General features: G+C 40.5%; 1 long non-coding RNA gene across 1 annotated transcript; it reads left to right on the top strand.

The window, feature by feature from the left end:
- Positions 1-2,500: 2,500 nt before the first annotated feature.
- LOC143379591 (uncharacterized) lies at positions 2,501-3,418 on the top strand. The gene is made up of 3 exons (XR_013088485.1): positions 2,501-2,590; positions 2,722-2,987; positions 3,163-3,418. It is a non-coding gene; the product is annotated as an uncharacterized LOC143379591 (long non-coding RNA).
- The last annotated feature ends 14,416 nt before the right edge of the window (positions 3,419-17,834 follow it).

A 17,834-nucleotide genomic window follows, 5' to 3' on the forward strand; every position in this document is an offset into this window, starting at 1 on the left:
GCTCCCCTCAGGAAGTGACTTTAGGAGGGGACTTAAAGGAAATGTAATAATTAGCTTGGCAAGAAGTGGGGGGGGGGCAGCATTCCAAGCAGAGCAAACAGCATGGGATTGGCCCCTGGGGGAAGAACTCTGGCATGCCAGTAGAAGTACAGTTTCACAGGCAAGTGGACACTAAGGTGGAAAAATAGGCCTACTTCTTGAACTGAGAGGAATGTTGAAGTGTTTGAGTTCATTGGAAACTGGAAGCATCTGGGTTAGATTGTTGAAGGAATAGCTTTCACTTTGTTCTTGTTCTGCTTTGAAATGTACTTGAATTGTAAGCAGTATTCTATTTCTTTGTCCATTGAATCTAGGCTTGGTTAAGTGGCCTTCTTTGGCTACTGGGAAGATAGCAATCGTGGGACATAAGACATTCTCACTGGTGGGACACTTTTGCCACCATGTGAACGGCCTGGTCCTGCCTGCTTGAGAATGAAAAGAGGCACCACATGTATTCATTTTCCCAGGATTCTACACGAGGCCCCAGACATGAATGAAAACATGCCAAACCATCCAGCCCCAACCAACCTAACCAGTCCAGACCAGAAAAAAAAAAAAAAAAATCCATCTAACCCATACCATCATGAACTCCAATGCATAGTTGCATTGATACAGACTGATGCTTGTGTCTCCCAAAATTCACATGTTAAAATTCTTCCCTCCTAATCTGGTGGCATTAGGAGTTGGGGTATTTGAGAGTTAACTGGACTAGATGAAGTTATAGAGGTGGAACCCTTCAAGAATGGTATTAGTGCCCTTATAAAATGTGCACAGGCAGCTCATTCCTTCCCCAGTGTGAGGACACAGATCTTAGAATGTGCTGCCTTTAAAACAGAAAGCCCTCACCAGACACCAAACCTACTAGCACCTCATTCTGAGACCACTCAGCTTCCAAAACTGTGAGAAATAGATATTTTTTGTTTGAGTCACAACAGTTTATGGTATTTTTTTGAATACAGCCCACGCCAACTTTGTCATTTAGGTTGAGAAGTTTGGGACTGGTGTGTTATGAAAGCTGATAGATCATCCTTACATTGGCACACTATCCACTAACTCCAACGGACGAAGCACCTTCAACACTAGGGATACCTTAATAAGTTAAAATTCAAAGGTTGTAATGCAGTGGAGAGATATCTATTAAAAGATTAGTAACCCTGCAGTTCAAAATAATAAATGTGAAATAAGTTTCATTGATGACATACTATGAGAATCGGGAGGACAGAGGGATCCCCAAGGCAGAAACTGGGAATCTCCACTTCAGGAGCTGGATCTTCAACTTGATCTTGAAGAACACTGACTTAATCTTAAGTAACTGGAGAGAAGCAAAGGCAGGATCCCCAAGAAGAGTGCAAACATGCTCAGGAAACTGGTGGGCAGCCTGGTTGGGCCAAAGCATAAGGCCTAAAAAAGAGAGCAATGGCAGGTGAAGTTGGAATGGAGACAGGTGAGGGCAGTTGAGAGCTGGACACCTGATATTAGAATTTAGCAAATAAAAATATAGATACTCAGTAATATTCGGGGCATATTTATACCAAAATGTTTTTGTTGTTTATCTGAGATTAAAATTTAGCTGTAAATTCTGCTTTGTTGGCTTGTTTTTATTTAATCTAGCAATTAGCTAGAGTCACAAACTCAAATGACTGCAGGAGGCCAGGAGAATTTTTTAAGTGAGCAATGAGGATGTTGTTTCCAATTGCTGCTATCACAAATCAGCACAAATTTAGCAGTTTGAAGCAACACACATTTATTATCTCACATTCTTGAGGTCAAAAATCCACAATGCAGCATCAGAACTGTGTTCTTTTTGGCTCTGCCCTCATGAATGAATTAATGCTGTTATCATGGGAGTAGTTTCACTGTCACAAGAGTGAGTTTCTGACAAAAGAGTGAGTTCTGTGTCTCTCTGGGTCTCTTTTGGGCATTTACACATTTTTTTTTTTTCTTACCAGGTGATACTCTTCATCATGGAATGATGCAGCAAGAAGTCCCTTGTCAGATTTGTACCCCTTGACTTTGGACTTTCCTGCTTCCAGAACTGTAAGAAACAAGTCTCTGTTCTTTATAAATTAGCCAGTCTTGGGGATTCTGTTATCTCACAGAAAATGAGTAAAGACGGCCACATCACACCAGTCTCTGCTTCACTGCCACCAACTTCACTGTGTGATAAAGGAATCCGAATTAAGACAGACGAAGTGACTTGCCTAATATTGAGATAACATAAAAGGTGTTGTTATTGCTTGGTAAATATCTTTTCTTGGGGGTCGGAGGCCAGGTTGTTGTTAACTCACAGAGGAAAGCCTTAAGATCTTCCAGTAACTGGAATTGTTTTCTCTGAACACGTTTCCTGAAGTCAAGGCAGGGGTGTGGAGATGAGGAAGGAGGGGGGTGTTTCTTGAGAAGGAGCGAGCCTTTGTTCATCCTCCTGCCTCAGATGAATAAAGAAACTGCTGGAAAAAAAAGGACTGTTAGGAAGAGGAGGATAGATAACAAATCTTTACCTTTAAAAATTAGTTTAAAAAATACTGATTCCTCAGAGCTCGGGTGAATAGAGGTAGGTTTTCCCCTTGGGTCATTTTACTCTCTCTTGTTTTTGTGAAAGCGTACGTTTTCCTAATTCTGTTCCTTGAGTCTGCTTTTTGTCTGTCCGTCTTTTGTTTTACTTTTGTATTTATTTATTTGAAGTGAAAGGACAGGACTGGGAGTCATCTCTCTTCAGGCCTATGTGGCTCTATCCCAGAGGAGATTCTCTTTGCCAAGTGTGGAGTGAGCATTGTATAGACGTTTGGAGGATCCGTCAACACAGGAGAGCAACCCCAGATCCTTGGGGCCTCAAACAGAGGGAGGAATGAGCCAATCCCAAAACATCCACTTGGCCATGTGCCGGGCTGGGTGACCTTTAGTGAGCTGTGGAGAGCCAGCATTCACTTCTGGAGACTGTCAGTCTGAAGGTATTGAAAATTTTTTCATTGGCACCTGACAAACGACTTGATTTCTAAGTGAAGAGATGCACTAAGATGTTGCCCTCAACATCTTAGGACTAGTCCTTTGTTGCAGGCATTTGTAGACTATTGTGGTACCTGTTGGTATCCTGCTCAACTTCTATTTCTCCTTTCTTCCTTGCAGACAGAATTCCAATTTTGTGCATCTATTTTTTTCTTTTGAGGCTCAAAGATGACCCCATCCCCAGTTCCAAAGGTAAGTATTGATCAATCTAATCAGCCAATTATGGTATTTCCACTCTCCTTGCCAAGGAACAGTTATGTAACACAGCTCTGGCCAATGGAGCCTGAAGAAAAGTCTTTGGGGTTGGCAGAGCATCTGGGAAAGAGACACAGAAAGGGATGGTCTTTCTCTTGGGTACTGTGTCTAGATGAAATTCCTGTAGCCATTGTACTATTAGCCTGAGAATGAATGTCAACACACTGCGAAGATTAGAACCCAAACTCCTGAGATGATCTCTTGGAGCTTTTGAGATACCTGTGGACTAATATGTGATATGATGATTTCTTACTGTTCAAAGTATTAACTTGAGGCTTCTCTTTCTTGCATCAGAAATCATCCTGATATCTCTACATTAGTTAGTTTACTCTCACTGCTGTCCAGGCAGTATCTATTTTCTTTTTTAGGTTAAGAAATGCATTTAAGTTAATACCGTTAGTAAGCGGTAGATCCCAAATTCAATCCAGTTCTCTGTTCAAGGACATGGGACTGACCTCTTCCCCTGAGGGCAAGGGCAGAATTTTGTTCACCAGTGTTACAAAGTGCCTGTCACTTACTACATGGTAGCCATTGAATGAATTAGCCCAATCCCAGGTTTATTTTATTACCTTATACCTTTACTTTAGAAATATCAGTTAACTTCTACTTCCAGAAATAAGATCAGTGTGTTAGTCAGCTTTGCGTTGCTGTCTTCAAAATACCTAACAAGAGCTGCTCACGGTGGTGCACACCTGTAATCCTAGCGGCTCCAGAGGCTGAGGCAGGAGGATGGCAAGTTCAAAACCAGCCTCAGCAAAAGCAAGGTGCTAAGCAACTCAGTGAGACCCTGTCTCTAAATAAAATACAAAATAGGGCTGTGGATGTGGCTCAGTGGTCGAATGCCCCTGAGTTCAATCCTGGTACCTTCCCCAAGGAAGATGAAGACTTCCAGGGCATACCACCAGTGACCCACCTCCTTCATCCATGCCCCCTCCTGCCTACAGTTACCACCTACTCAGTCCATTCAAACTAGAATGAATTGATTAGTTACAGCTCTCATTATCTAATCATTTTATCTTTGATTATTCCTGCATTAACACAGAAGCTTTGGGAAGACACCTCAGATTCAAACCAAAATAACCAGATATCCTGAAAAATCCTGTCACTATCAAGTTCCTAAAAGTACTTGAAAATAAAATTTAGGCTTTTAAAATGCATTGCAGTAGCACTGTAATCCCAGTGATTGGGAGTCCGAGACAGAAGGATTACAAGTGTGAGGCCAGCTTCAGCAACTTAGTGAGGCCCTAAGCAACTTGTCAAGATCCTATCTCAAAATAAAAAGCCAAAAGGGCTGGGGATGTGGCTCAGTGACTAAGTGCCCCTGGGTTCTAGCCCCAGTACCAAAAAATAAAATGAAATAAAAATGTATTGCTGAGCTAGTGTGTGTTTTTGTATTTGCATGCATACACACACAACTAAAAAGCAAGCAAGCAAACAAAAAACCCTAAGTAATAGCACTGATTCAGAGAGATAAGTGAATGCTAAAGCCAGGAACACCCTGAGGAGGAATCTGTCCATTGCTGGTGACCACAGGGTCCACTGAAGTGATAGATAAGATTGGACAGATAAGATGTGTACCCAAAAAGGCAACCCTCAATTCAGGTTTGGGGTCCAAATTCATTCTACTTGCATATTTTTGAAAAACCTCCAGTTAAGAACTTTATTAAAATTGCTCTCAGGTATATAACATTTTGGATGCCTATAGGGAGCAAATGTAAATCTCTCTGGATGTACACACCATCCTCAGTCCTCAAAAACTCCAACAGGTAAAGAGCCAACAAATATTATAGGGAAGAAAAACCTTTTCCTGAACCCTCTTTTGATTGGTAGCTGAGGCCTACAAATTAAACCAACGAAAGCCAGATTAACCGCAGAAAACAACAGAGTTTATTTATCTGTGCTACACACATGTTAAAACTCAGTGAGGAGTAACTCAAAAGGAGCAATTAAAATTTGGGGCTTATCTAACATGTTAGCAGGTGCATAGGAGGGGAAGAAGGTATCCACAGAAAACAACTGACTATTTGGAAAGATAAATAGATTTTTAGGAGAAGAAAAGGAGATAAGAAAGCCTTTGATGATGTTTATCTATGTAGTTATGTAGGGTCCTCTGTCTTGTCAACCTAAATTACACAGTAGAGACACTGACTCCAGAGCCAAGAGTTTATTTGGGAAGAGCAGAGCATTGCAGTGGGATCCACGTGCTCTGGTGGATCGTGGGCAGGTACAAAGAGATTGGGGCAAAGGAGATGCTTTTAAAGATGAGAGAGAGAGAGAGAGAGAGAGAGAGAGAGAGAGAGAGAGAGAGAGAGAGAAAGGGAAGGAAGAAAATCCCTGTAAGCTGTTTTGAAACCCAAACCATTGGAGTTGAATGAGCCCATTGGTGGGGATAGCTATTGTTAGGCAAGTGTCCTTGTACAAGTGCCTATTTGTAATACTTGGGTTTTGAGGAAATCTGTTGCATGGTTCTTATCATATGCCTACATGCATGAAAGCGTCCTGGCTTCATTTAGTTAGAATTTGACATTGGTGACTCCATTTTGATACTGCTAATTTCCACAGTCCCCTCCAGGGGCATGAAACTACTACTAGAGTTTGGGGTAGGTTTGATTCTCCTTTCTGGGAGTAGATGTGCCTTGAAGAGGAACTCATAGAAACCTTATTTCTCAGAAGTGGCTGTTTTTAGTAGGATAAAGGAATCTTCAAGAAGTCTTGCTTCTTGACTCTGTTAAATCTCACATTTATTCTTCAGCTTAAACTAAGTTTTATATCAATTCTAGGGTTCTGTGTGGTTTCCCACACTATAAAGTCACAGTGGTTGTAAACAAATCATAAAATTCATTAAAACAAAGCACCATGAGTGAAAGTCAGCAGAAACAATAAACAAAAGCATCACTTTGCAAATATTTCAGATATCAGAATTATCAGACCATAATATAAATGAAATACATTTAGGAAAGAAGTCTTAGGAGCAGGAAAAAAAAAGGTGAGAAAATCAAGGTCTTGAACTTGTATCTTTCTTGAGAGGTACAGTTAACATATATTTGTTATTAAAATAATACAACAGTATATAGGAGTCATGAAGATTCTAACAATGCAAAATGTAATGAAATTTAAATTTGTAAATTTGAAAGTTATTGGATGTCTCTAGTAGAAAAATATGAAGTCTTTAGAGCACACCTTTTAGGATTATGTGATTCTAAACTTTCATTGTCTTTTATCTCTTTTACAGCTCTGTAAATAGAGAACTGATAGCAATGCAAAAAGATTATTGTCTATAAATGTACAAATGAGTTTTGTTCAGTGAAGGGACAATAAACCTTTTTCCCACCTTAGAAAAAAGTTTTGTATTCATTTCAGTATTTCAGATCTGTAAATGTGTCTTTTGTATTCCCTTGAAATCATTTTAACATTGTTAAGTCAGACCCTTTCATATGAAGATGCCTCCATACTTGGGTCCTTCCATAAAGATGAACTTCAACCTCACTTAGTATGTAACTGAAAGTCTAATTTTTATATATATATATATATATATATATATATATATATATATATATATATTTTTTTTTTTTTTTAATGCTAGGGATTGAACCCAGGGTTTCCAGCATGCTAGACATCAGCTCTACCATTGAACTACACCCCCAGCCCCAAGAGTATACTTTTGTAACAAGCAGCAGAATCTCAACCAATCACAACAGCCAAGCTTCAGTCAATCACAGGAAGCAGACAGATCAGAACACATTCAAATAAGGCATATGTTGAGTTGTAACCCATCCAGCTGTCACTGTACCTCACTTCCTATTTCTGACCACAAAATGTTACTTGACCATGTTGCAGGACAGAGTTCTCTGAACCTGTTCTGGTTCTGAGGACCACCCCTTTCATCATTCTTTGCTCAGTTAAAGTCTGTAAAATGTCGTTTGTCTCAAGTTTTTCTATTAACAACATGTACCTAATCCTCTCCTTAATAACATGCTTTAAAAATCCTTAGTACATGCTCGTTTTGTATCTGTAAGAGTCACAGTTTTACCTTTTTTTTTAAAGTTTGTCCTTTAATAAGTAGTATAAAGAATAATAAAAATAGACTGAAGAGTAGAAAGACTCCTTTATCCTCAAACCTTGGGTAACCCCTAAGGATCTGGTATTCCTGGCAGCCAAATGATCAATGAGAGGTCACTCGGAACTCCTGCTATGTTCAGAGTGTGCTGCCCTCCTCCTGAACAGACTCTATGGGTTATCCAAGCTGCTGGTCTCAAGGTTGGCAGTATGTCCAGCTCTCTTTGGTGCAAGAATGCCTGGGTTCAAGTTCGCCACTCAAATCTGAGAGACTTGGGCAAGTCATTCAAACCTTCTCTGTTTCAAAATTTTCTTATCTATAAAAATGAGGGGAATAATGCAACCTATTTCAAGGGATTCATGGAAAGATTAAATGAGTAACATATATAAATCCCTTGGGACTAGTATCTGGCCTATTGGTAAAGGAAAGTTTTAGGTAAAGCTATTATTTTTCCTCCTAATTCTAATACCTACTATTAGAATCGACACTGATACATGAAATCACACAGTCTCCATGATCCAGATGTAACTCCAGCAGAGACAATATTTGGTTCTTTCTAAATATTCCTAGAGTGGTGGCCAGCCCCACTGGGTATAAATGGGGGCTAGCCCAGTGAAGGGAGCCATTCACAGACTGATCTGGGGTGTCCTGAAGCTAAATGAGGATGACCTTTGCCTTATTTATAGGTTCAAATTCTTCTAAGGATGAAAGACTACACGCTGTTTTAGCAAAAGAAAAATGCCCTGAGGACACCCCAGGCTGGAGCTGCCTGTGAACAGCATCCCTCTTTGAGGTGCCTTCACAAAGCACCTTTCACATCTCCAGTGTGTGCTTCTTGAAATACCCTGCACAGTGCCCAGCACATAGTAGGTGCCTAATACATTAGAAACACAACTTTGAACCCACCAAGAAAATCACTTTATGAAAAAGATAGCTGTCATTCTCATGCTTCTTTAAAGAGCATTTTCATGAACCTTATTTCTTTAACTGTCACAATTTATTTGGTTGTGAGGCAGGAAGGAAAAAAATCTTATTACATTCTTCCAGGAAACAAAAATAAATAAGCTGAGGTCCAGGGCACTTGAGTAAATGGCCCGAGGTTGGTACAGTTAATAAGTGGAAGGTTTGTGTCTCGAATTCAGATTTCAGATTCCAAATCCCAGAAGTTTCCCTTGCCTGGGAAAGGAGCTGGGAAACTGTTAGTTCCTCTCTTCCCACCGCCCCAGGCAGGCTAATCATGGACAGAGCCATCTTCTAGATAATGGTAGCAGAGGGTTGGGGATGTGGCTCAAGCAGTAGCGCGCTCACCTGGCATGCGTGCGGCCCGGGTTCGATCCTCAGCACCACATACAAACAAAGATGTTGTGTCCGCCAAAAAATAAAATAAATATTTAAAAAAAAAGAGAGAATGGTAGCAAAGCTATCCTTCTGTAAGTAAGTCTCATTGTCAGAGCTATGACAAGCCACTCTACAGAGTTGATAACCATGGCAGATGAGCCTCTTGGTGCTGGGTACTGAGCCAGAAGCTAGGGAGGTGAAGAGGAATAAGACAGGTAAGACCCTACATTCTAGCACAGCTGTAGGGGTGTTGGTGCTGTCCTGGAAAACAGGAAGGAAGCAACCATGGCCAGAATTCAGGCAAAATGTCAACGAGAACTCAAAAATAAAGGAAGTTATAGTGTGAACAACATAAGAGACAATTGCAAAGAAAGCTATATTTGACTTCCAAGCCTATCTGCCTCCTCCCATTCCCCATGTCCTTGTTAGAATGTCTTATGGCTAGAAAGATCTTAGAAACACCCGGTTGTATCTTGAAAGAGGTGACACCAAGTGTAGAGGGGAGATCTTCCCTTAAAGGGTTTCCTTCTTACCTGGGTAGATGCAGGACTGCTGCGGGGTATTTGAGGATGGGGTATGGGAAATTGGGAGGGGAGAATCATGGTTTCTCATCTCTGTAGATGATCCTCAGAGCCTCTTCTGACATGGCCTTTGTATCATACTGTGTGTGAATCTGTGCATTTAATGCTGAGAATTGGATCATTCCATCATAAGACTGTAAATCAGAGAATGAGTGGAGGGAGATGTCAGAGACTCTCCTGGCAGGATGAGAGGGAACACCACCACTGCCACTCCCACCAATCACAGAGCTCATCTCCCTTTTCCAAAGGGTGCAGCCTAGGTGGTATCTTTTTATTCCTCTGGCAGGCAGGGAATACATCTTAAGTTAAGGCTCCTAACTACTTGAAATGAAAAGGAATTCATTTTTCAGTAAAGAAGACACGTAGGGACCCTTCCCCACTGCCTATCTCTTCCCACCCAGTTTCTCCTCTACTGACATCTCTGGGCCAGTCCAATACTTAGGGATCTGCCCACCAAAGTCCTGGCAGCTGTTCCTCCTGCAGAAAATTCAGTTCCATACAATGTCAGCTGCATGGCTAGACAGCTCAGTGCTGCCAGAATTCCACCTCTCCTTTTCTCAGAGGGCCAAAGGATTGAATGAAGTGAGCATCCCATCTTGACCACATCGACCGACCACTAAGCACTGCTGAGCCTAACTTCATCCTTATCTCAAACTTAAAGAAAGCTATAATGATCTCTTCTGCTATATAGATGGGGAAACTGAGATCAGAGAGAGATGAGGACCTCCCCCAGTTAACATAGCCAGCAAGCAATGGGGCCAAAGTTCAATGCTAAAGCCCACGCCTTTCCCACCACATTGTTTGGCCTCCGAGTGTTTTTGGCACCACACGGATAAGGATTTAGTATTCTGGTACACCAGTGCCAGTGGAGGCAGGGGACAATTGGGACTTGTTTGCAACCCCTCCCCCTCTTGGGAAAATAAGTCAGCTTGTCCCCCAGGGTTTCCCATTCCGTGTAAGGCTGGACCCTTGTATTTTAACAAACTCTCCTAGTGATTTCTGAGGTGAGATCCTGGTGAAGGGCCGAGGAGCCATTCAGTCATGCCGTGTGCTCCATTGGATTACTGAGTGCCAACCCTCCAAGCACTTTGTACTCTCACTTCATTTAATCCTCCTGAAAACCCTTTTGGGTTAAATGACTTTTATATTCAGTTTTAAAATGAGAAGTTTGAGAAAAATTTCAGTAAACTTTCCAAGATGCCACAGCTGGAATCCCACAGACCAGGGCCTCAACACTGGCCATACAGCACCAGAGATGGCAGGCTTAGCTGCTACTCCATTTTACCTCTGCACTAGCCCTGATTCATTTTAACAGTCTTCTGGAGAAAGTGACTTTTCTCTGGTAAAATAAATTATCTTGTAGGAATAACTCACTAAGACTGAGGTTGATAGGATATTTTGAGACAAACCAAAAATTTGACATTTCCCTCCTCTCCCATCCCAAATCAGAAGACACAGGTAAACCAACACCTATGTGGACAGCCACTCACCTCCTCCCCGCACTCCTGGCATTCATCTGTTACTTCTTTACTATCTGAGTCTCCTATTACTCCCAGACCCCGTAGACTTTTGCTGCCAAGAGTCCCCCAGAGAAAACTGGAAATCCATATGCAACAAAATGAAACTGAATCCCTTTCTCTCGCCATGCACAAAAGTTAACTCAAAGTGGATCAAGGAACTTGATATCAAATCAGAGACATGGCGTCTGATAGAAGAAAAAGTTGGCTATGATCTACATACTGTGGGGTCGGGCTCCAAATTCCTCAATAGGACACCCATAGCACAACAGTTAATAACTAGAATCAACAAATGGGACTTACTCAAACTAAAAAGTTTTTTCTCAGCAAAAGAAACAATAAGAGAGGTAAATAGGGAGCCTACGTCCTGGGAACAAATCTTTACTCCTCACACTTCAGACAGAGCCCTAATGTCCAGAATATACAAAGAACTAAAAAAATTAGACAATGAGATAACAAATAACCCAATCAACAAATGGGCCAAGGACCTGAACAGAAATTTCTCAGAGGAGGACATACAATCAATCAACAAGTATATGAAAAAATGCTCACCATCTCTAGCAGTCAGAGAAATGCAAATCAAAACCACCCTAAGATACCATCTCACTCCAGTAAGATTGGCAGCCATTATGAAGTCAAACAACAACAAGTGCTGGCGAGGATGTGGGGAAAAGGGTACTCTTGTACATTGCTGGTGGGACTGCAAATTGGTGCGGCCAATTTGGAAAGCAGTATGGAGATTTCTTGGAAAGCTCAGAATGGAACCACCATTTGATCCAGCTATTCCCCTACTCGGTCTATTCCCTAAAGACCTAAAAAGAGCACACTATAGGGACACTGCTACATCCATGTTCATAGCAGCACAATTCACAATAGCAAGACTGTGGAACCAACCTAGATGCCCTTCAATAGACGAATGGATAAAAAAATGTGGCATTTATACACAATGGAGTATTACTCTGCATTAAGAAATGACAAAATCATAGAATTTGGAGGGAAATGGATGGCATTAGAGCAGATTATGCTAAGTGAAGCTAGCCAATCCCTTAAAAACAAATGCCAAATGTCTTCTTTGATATAAGGAGAGTAACTAAGAACAGAGTAGGGACGAAGAGCATGAGAAGAAGATTAATATTAAACAGGGATGAGAGGTGGGAGGGAAAGGGAGAGAGAAGGGAAATTGCATGTAAATGGAAGGAGACCCTCAGGGGTATACAAAATTACATACAAGAGGAAGTGAGGGGAAAGGAGGAAAAATATAAGGGGGAGAAATGAATTACAGTAGAGGGGGTAGAGAGAGAGGAGGGGAGGGGAGGGGGGAGGGGGGATAGTAGAGGATAGGAAAGGCAGCAGAATACAACAGACACCAGAATGGCAATATGTAAATCAATGGTTGTGCAACTGATGTGATTCTGCAATCTGTATATGGGGTAAAAATGGGAGCTCATATCCCACTTGAATCAAAGTGTGAAATATGATATATCAAGAACTATGTAATGTTTTGAACAACCTACAATAAAAATTAATTTAAAAATAAATAAATAAATAAAATAAAATAAAATGAATAAGATTTCAGGGACTAGGGTTGTGGCTCAGTGATAGGGCACTTGCCTGGCACGTGTGGGGCACTGGGTTCGATCATCAGCACCACATAAAAATAAATAAATAAAATGAAAAAAAAAGAGTCCCCCAGAAATAGTGGGTGTGTGAAAATGAATCACAAAGAGAAAGATTAAGAAACAACCCCTTTACTGGGAAGCACTGATACAGTTTTAGATTTCAAAATTTCCCTGAAAATAGACCATTCAGTCATGCAGATAATAATACATTATCTGAAAACACCAAATACTTGTGCACACTTTAAGCAAAAAGTGTGCATACTCTGAAGTATTTGGAGATGCTGTGAGAACGTGCTAATAGAGCCCAGGATTTAAAAATCAGATGTTGAAAGTCCATCTGACGTGGGTGTTGAGCACCTACTCCACTAATTTCAAGCTATGTATCCTTGGGCAAGTTCGTGACCTCTCTGTACCTTGATTTCCTCCTCTACAAAAGGAGAATGATACAGTACCTGCCTCATGGAGAGTCTTTGAGGACCAAGTGAGGAAATCACTTAGCTCCTCCTTCTGTGGCTCTGGAGGGAAACAGTAACCCTCTGGGGAGAAATGGGCCCCCTTTCTCTTCTCTGCTGTCCTCCCTCCTCCTGGCAATGACCTACCTCCTTCCCTCCCACACAAGGACACCTGATTCAGTGCAGTCTTTTCCTCCTTCAAGGCATCTAGCCCAAAGGATTTGCCTCCCCTCCTTGTACGTGGGGAGTTATGTTCTTGGCTTTGAGACAGATTTCTTAATTTGTCTTCCGCAGTTGCAAATGACTCAGCCCTTGCTTAGGGATTTAATTAACCAGCAATAGGAGCCTTGAAAGATACAAGCCTCTGAAGACTTTCTCCCTTCCTGGGTTGGCTGTGAGCAGGGTAAGAATGGCATAAGTCACCTTCTAGAACTAGATAATCCACTATGGAAGCCACTGGCCATGTGTAGTAGCTACTGAGCACTTGCAATATGGCTGTCCAAAATAAGATGTTCCATAAGCATAAAATATTCGCAGATTTTGAGAATTTATATGAGAAAGTAAATATCTCAATAATTTTTAATGCTTATTATAAAAATAATATTTTTGATATATTGATTTTACTTTTTTAAATGTAGCTATTAGACCATTTAAAATTATTAAATGACAGTTGGTGCTGTTCTAGAATATTAACAATTTAATGATTTAATAACATGCCAATACTTTTTGAGAGTGATTTTAACATATATCTATGTTTTAGTCTGTCTTGTGCTGCTATAACAGAATATGTGAGATGGGGTCGTTTATAAAGAAGAGAAATTTATTTTCTCACAGTTCTGAAGGCGGAAAGCCCAAGATCAAAGTGCTGGCATTGGTGAGGTTCTTCCTGCAGCATTCTCCAGGAAGGGAAAGAGAGGCAAAGACAGAAGGGTGTGGGGTCGGGGACAGAGAGAGGAATTCACTTCTACAAGCTCTTTTTATAAGGACATTAATCCATTCATGAGGACAGAACCCTCATGACCTAAACATCTTGCTTAAGGTCCCGTCTTGCCACACTGTTGCACTGGGGATCAAGTTTCTAATATATGAATTTCTGGGGGACACATTCAAACTATAGTAATCTACTTTTATCTTTATGAAACATATATTGTTACAAACAATTTTTGGATGAGGCCCATTGATTCAGAGTTTGAACTATCAGTGAACTTCTGTGGCTGGAGCAGATGGAAGCCGGGAAATAATGAGAAGGAAGAACACTGACTTGGGAAAGCAAGAAACCTGGTTCTCAGCCTTGGTACCTCACTAAATTGCTGTGTGACCTTGGGCACACAGCTGGACCTCAGATTCTTAACTTAAAAAAAATGGAGACGCTAACTGGATAATAATTTAAGAGTGGGAGATGAGTAGCCTGGGGAACAAATAGAGCCACAGATTTGTTTGTTGTTATGTGTTTTGGCCACCATTATGTTTTTTAAAATTTTTATTTGTTTGCTTATTTAATCACATACTTTCAGGGTGGAGACTATGGCTTCTATTACTTTCCACATCTCTGGACTCCCACTTCACCATTTCACACTCTTAGCATTAATCAGCCTCAAAAGACTGGAGGCATTTGAGTTTGCAATCCTTGGCTGCGAATTTTAAGTTCCAGGGAGATGCTAATGCTGACCATTCTTAATAGTGGCATAGGAAGAGGTCCTAAGTGGTGGTCACCAATGTGTTCCAGGACACATTTTAGTTTCTCCTGCTTAATCCTCTTTTTGTACGACTTTGAATTTCCAACAGCACCATATTCTCCTATAGCAACACAGAATATTAAACTAAAGGGAAACTTACAGATGAGAAAACCAACAGAAACAAGGTATATAGTGCTTTTATACTTGTATATGTCAGTGATTGTTTATCACTATCTTGAAAAATAAAATTTTAAAATAAGATAAAATACAATTGTTCTTTTTTCTGTCTTATATTTACTTGCAGTTTCTTGGCATGAAAACATTTTCACATCCAGGTAGATTTTTTTAAAATAAAAATTCAATTAGATGACTGGTTAGAAAAAGAAAACAGAATTCCCCTTTCCTTGTGATTACATATAAAACTCGCAACAAAAAATAGGTAAATGTAACCCAAGCAATGAAAGCAAATAGCTAAAAGATTTTAAAGCACTGAGAGAAGTCTTTTTTTGCAGGGATAATAGCAATTTGGATGTGAGCTACTGCTTTTGCATATTAAATACAAGTCTTTGTCTCCTCTACCTCAATAGTGAGAGAAAGCAAAATCTGATTTGATGGGGGAAAAGGAGAAGACCATAAATAAAGGGGTGCGTTGTTTCCATGGGGGACAATCTTCCTAGTGGCATTCTGCCCAGAAGCTCTTTCTTCTTGGCTAGACCACAAGGCCAGGATAAATTGAGTAACTAGATGAATGGTTGAGACTAGAGAGGCTTCGTAGTGACCACGAAGTTGATCAACACCCTCAGGGCCCAGACTTGAGCTCAGGTGCTGTGAGGCCACATTGGTCAGTGTTGTGGTTGCATAAATCCACTCATGGAAACTCCAACAGTGATTGCTCTCCAGAGAAACTCAAGGCCACTGCTAAAGGAGACCCTCCGAAATGAGCGATGAGCAAGTCACAGGCACCCTGGAGGTGTCTAAAGATATAATCACTGCTGAGCACTAGTCCCATAACAGAAATCTAAACTAACCTGGAGACAGGAGTAACTCCTTGCAATTTTCCCAGACACAGTGCACATCACAACCGTGACCTCTACCCCAGGAAGCCCATGCCCAAAAAGGAGAAAAGAAAATCTGTTTGTCATCTATAGAAATATAGAAAGGCAAATGCTGTGTAGGTCACCCTAGGGATTTGGGGAGAGTTGGCAAAATGGCAAAATCCAATTCAACCAAGTGAAATTCAGGAGTTGAAGAAAATGAATAGTGAGATGGTTTGGCAGATACAGGTTTTCCCCAACTTGCTGCGATTGTTTCTTCCTCTACTTATATCTTTACTTTCTAGCAGTAGGACCAATTCCTTCAGAAATCTACCCATCTTTCAAGGTGGACAAAGAATCCTTCATCTCCCATGACACTTTCTCTAATTCTCCAGCTACAGGAAGGCTGCTTTCCCTATCTGTGTCATTCATTTGCTGATATGCTTAACTGTGGCCTTGAACTGATTGTTAATGCGTTTGTATGTGCACCTTGCTTTCCAGACTAGGCTACAGGAGCTTCCCATGCAGAGCTGGATGTGTCACTGTGGCTCAATGAGATGAGCAGAGAGTCATCAAGAAGAACTGAGGAGAGCAGCCCCTTTGGCAGCCATGACCCTGGGCCTCTCTGCTTCCTCTTCCCAGCATGCCCTGAGACTCCACTCATGACTCCTTCCTGGCTCCCTCCTTGTCCAGACTGGAACACCATTGGGTCCACTTGCTTCTCTCCTCACCAGAGGGTTGAGAGAACCCAAGAGATGTCTATGTTTTTATACAAGAATTTTTATCAGAGAAGCAGAATGCATTATTAGTCATCTATGGGCGTTTATGACAGAAATTACCATTATCTAAACTACTAGGATTTCCTTTGGTAAAAAAAAAAAAAAAGTCTTTTACTGTGGAACAGAGTTGAACCTTAATGAAGGAGGAGGATGAAGAGAAGGAGAAGGAAAGAGGAGAACAGTTTTCCACAGCCTCTCTCTGGGTATGGTTACTAGGCATCTAAGGACTTTTGCCCTTTTTGGGGAAAAACAAAACAAAACAAAACAAAACAGATTTAAAAAAAAAAAAGTTACTTACAAAATCCACAAGTTAAATGCAGTTGGATCCACAAAACAAGCATTAAATATAAAAATACAGTCTATATCCAACTATACACTTAAAATGGGTAAGATGGTAAAATTTATGGTATATGTCTTTTACCACAACTAAAAAAATTTCTTTTAAATACAATCTGTGCATGAGACCAAGCATTAAAATAAGGGTAGCAAGTTGAAAATGAAAAATGCAAGAGCACAAATTTATGATGGAAGGGGGGCTAAGCTCTCTCCATCTACCTGAAGGGTGAATGTATTCAGTAACTATGATATGTTATGTTGGATAAGGAATAAAATAACCATCAAAATGACTCATAGAACAAAAGTAGGCATTGATTTAGAAGTTAAAAATTGTACTTGGAATTCAAATAGAAGTGAATGTATAACTAAGTGCTCTGTTTACTAGATGTCTGCTTTTATTTATATATTCTCTGCCTCTGAAAAAGAATACGAGGGTGGAACTATAATAATATTATATAGCTAAATATGCAACTCCATCCTTTCCCCTAAGTTAAAAGTCAGAACATGCCAAGGACAGAAAATTCCAGTCAGACAAATGAGGTACGGAACAAAGGAAGGAAATGGTCAACTGTAGCTGGCTCTCTGACGGGCACATCTGCAGAGAAAGTAAAACACTGGAGCAGATTCTTCCTGCTCTTTCTAAAATCTTCCCCATTGTTTGTTGCAGTATTTCTCCAGACTATCATGCTTTTTATAAAAAGTTCCTACTTTTTTTTTTTTTTTATAAAAGTAGGAACTCATGAACTACATCATCATAATGATGATGATAGCTAGTATTTGCTGATACTTACATGGTGTTTAAGTTCATTTTCTGTTGCTATAACAAAATACCAGGGACTGGGAAATTTATAAAGAATAGATGTTTATTTAGCTCATTGTTCTGAAAGCTGGGAAGTTCAAGAGCATCAGTGTGATATCTGGTGAGGGTCTTCTTACTGCTTCATAACCTAAGAGAGGACATCAAAGGGTGAGACAGAGCAAGCATGCCAGCTTGGGTTTGAATTTTCTCTTTTTCTACAGTCCCTAACACCCTTATGGGGACCCAGTTCTCACGACCTCATCCAATCCTTACTACCTTCCAAAGGCCCCACCTCCAAATATTATTAATATATGCCTTTGGGAATTCACTTTTCAATACCTGAACTTTT

Source organism: Callospermophilus lateralis, chromosome 13, assembly GCF_048772815.1.
Source record: "Callospermophilus lateralis isolate mCalLat2 chromosome 13, mCalLat2.hap1, whole genome shotgun sequence".
Lineage (NCBI taxonomy): Eukaryota > Metazoa > Chordata > Mammalia > Rodentia > Sciuridae > Callospermophilus > Callospermophilus lateralis.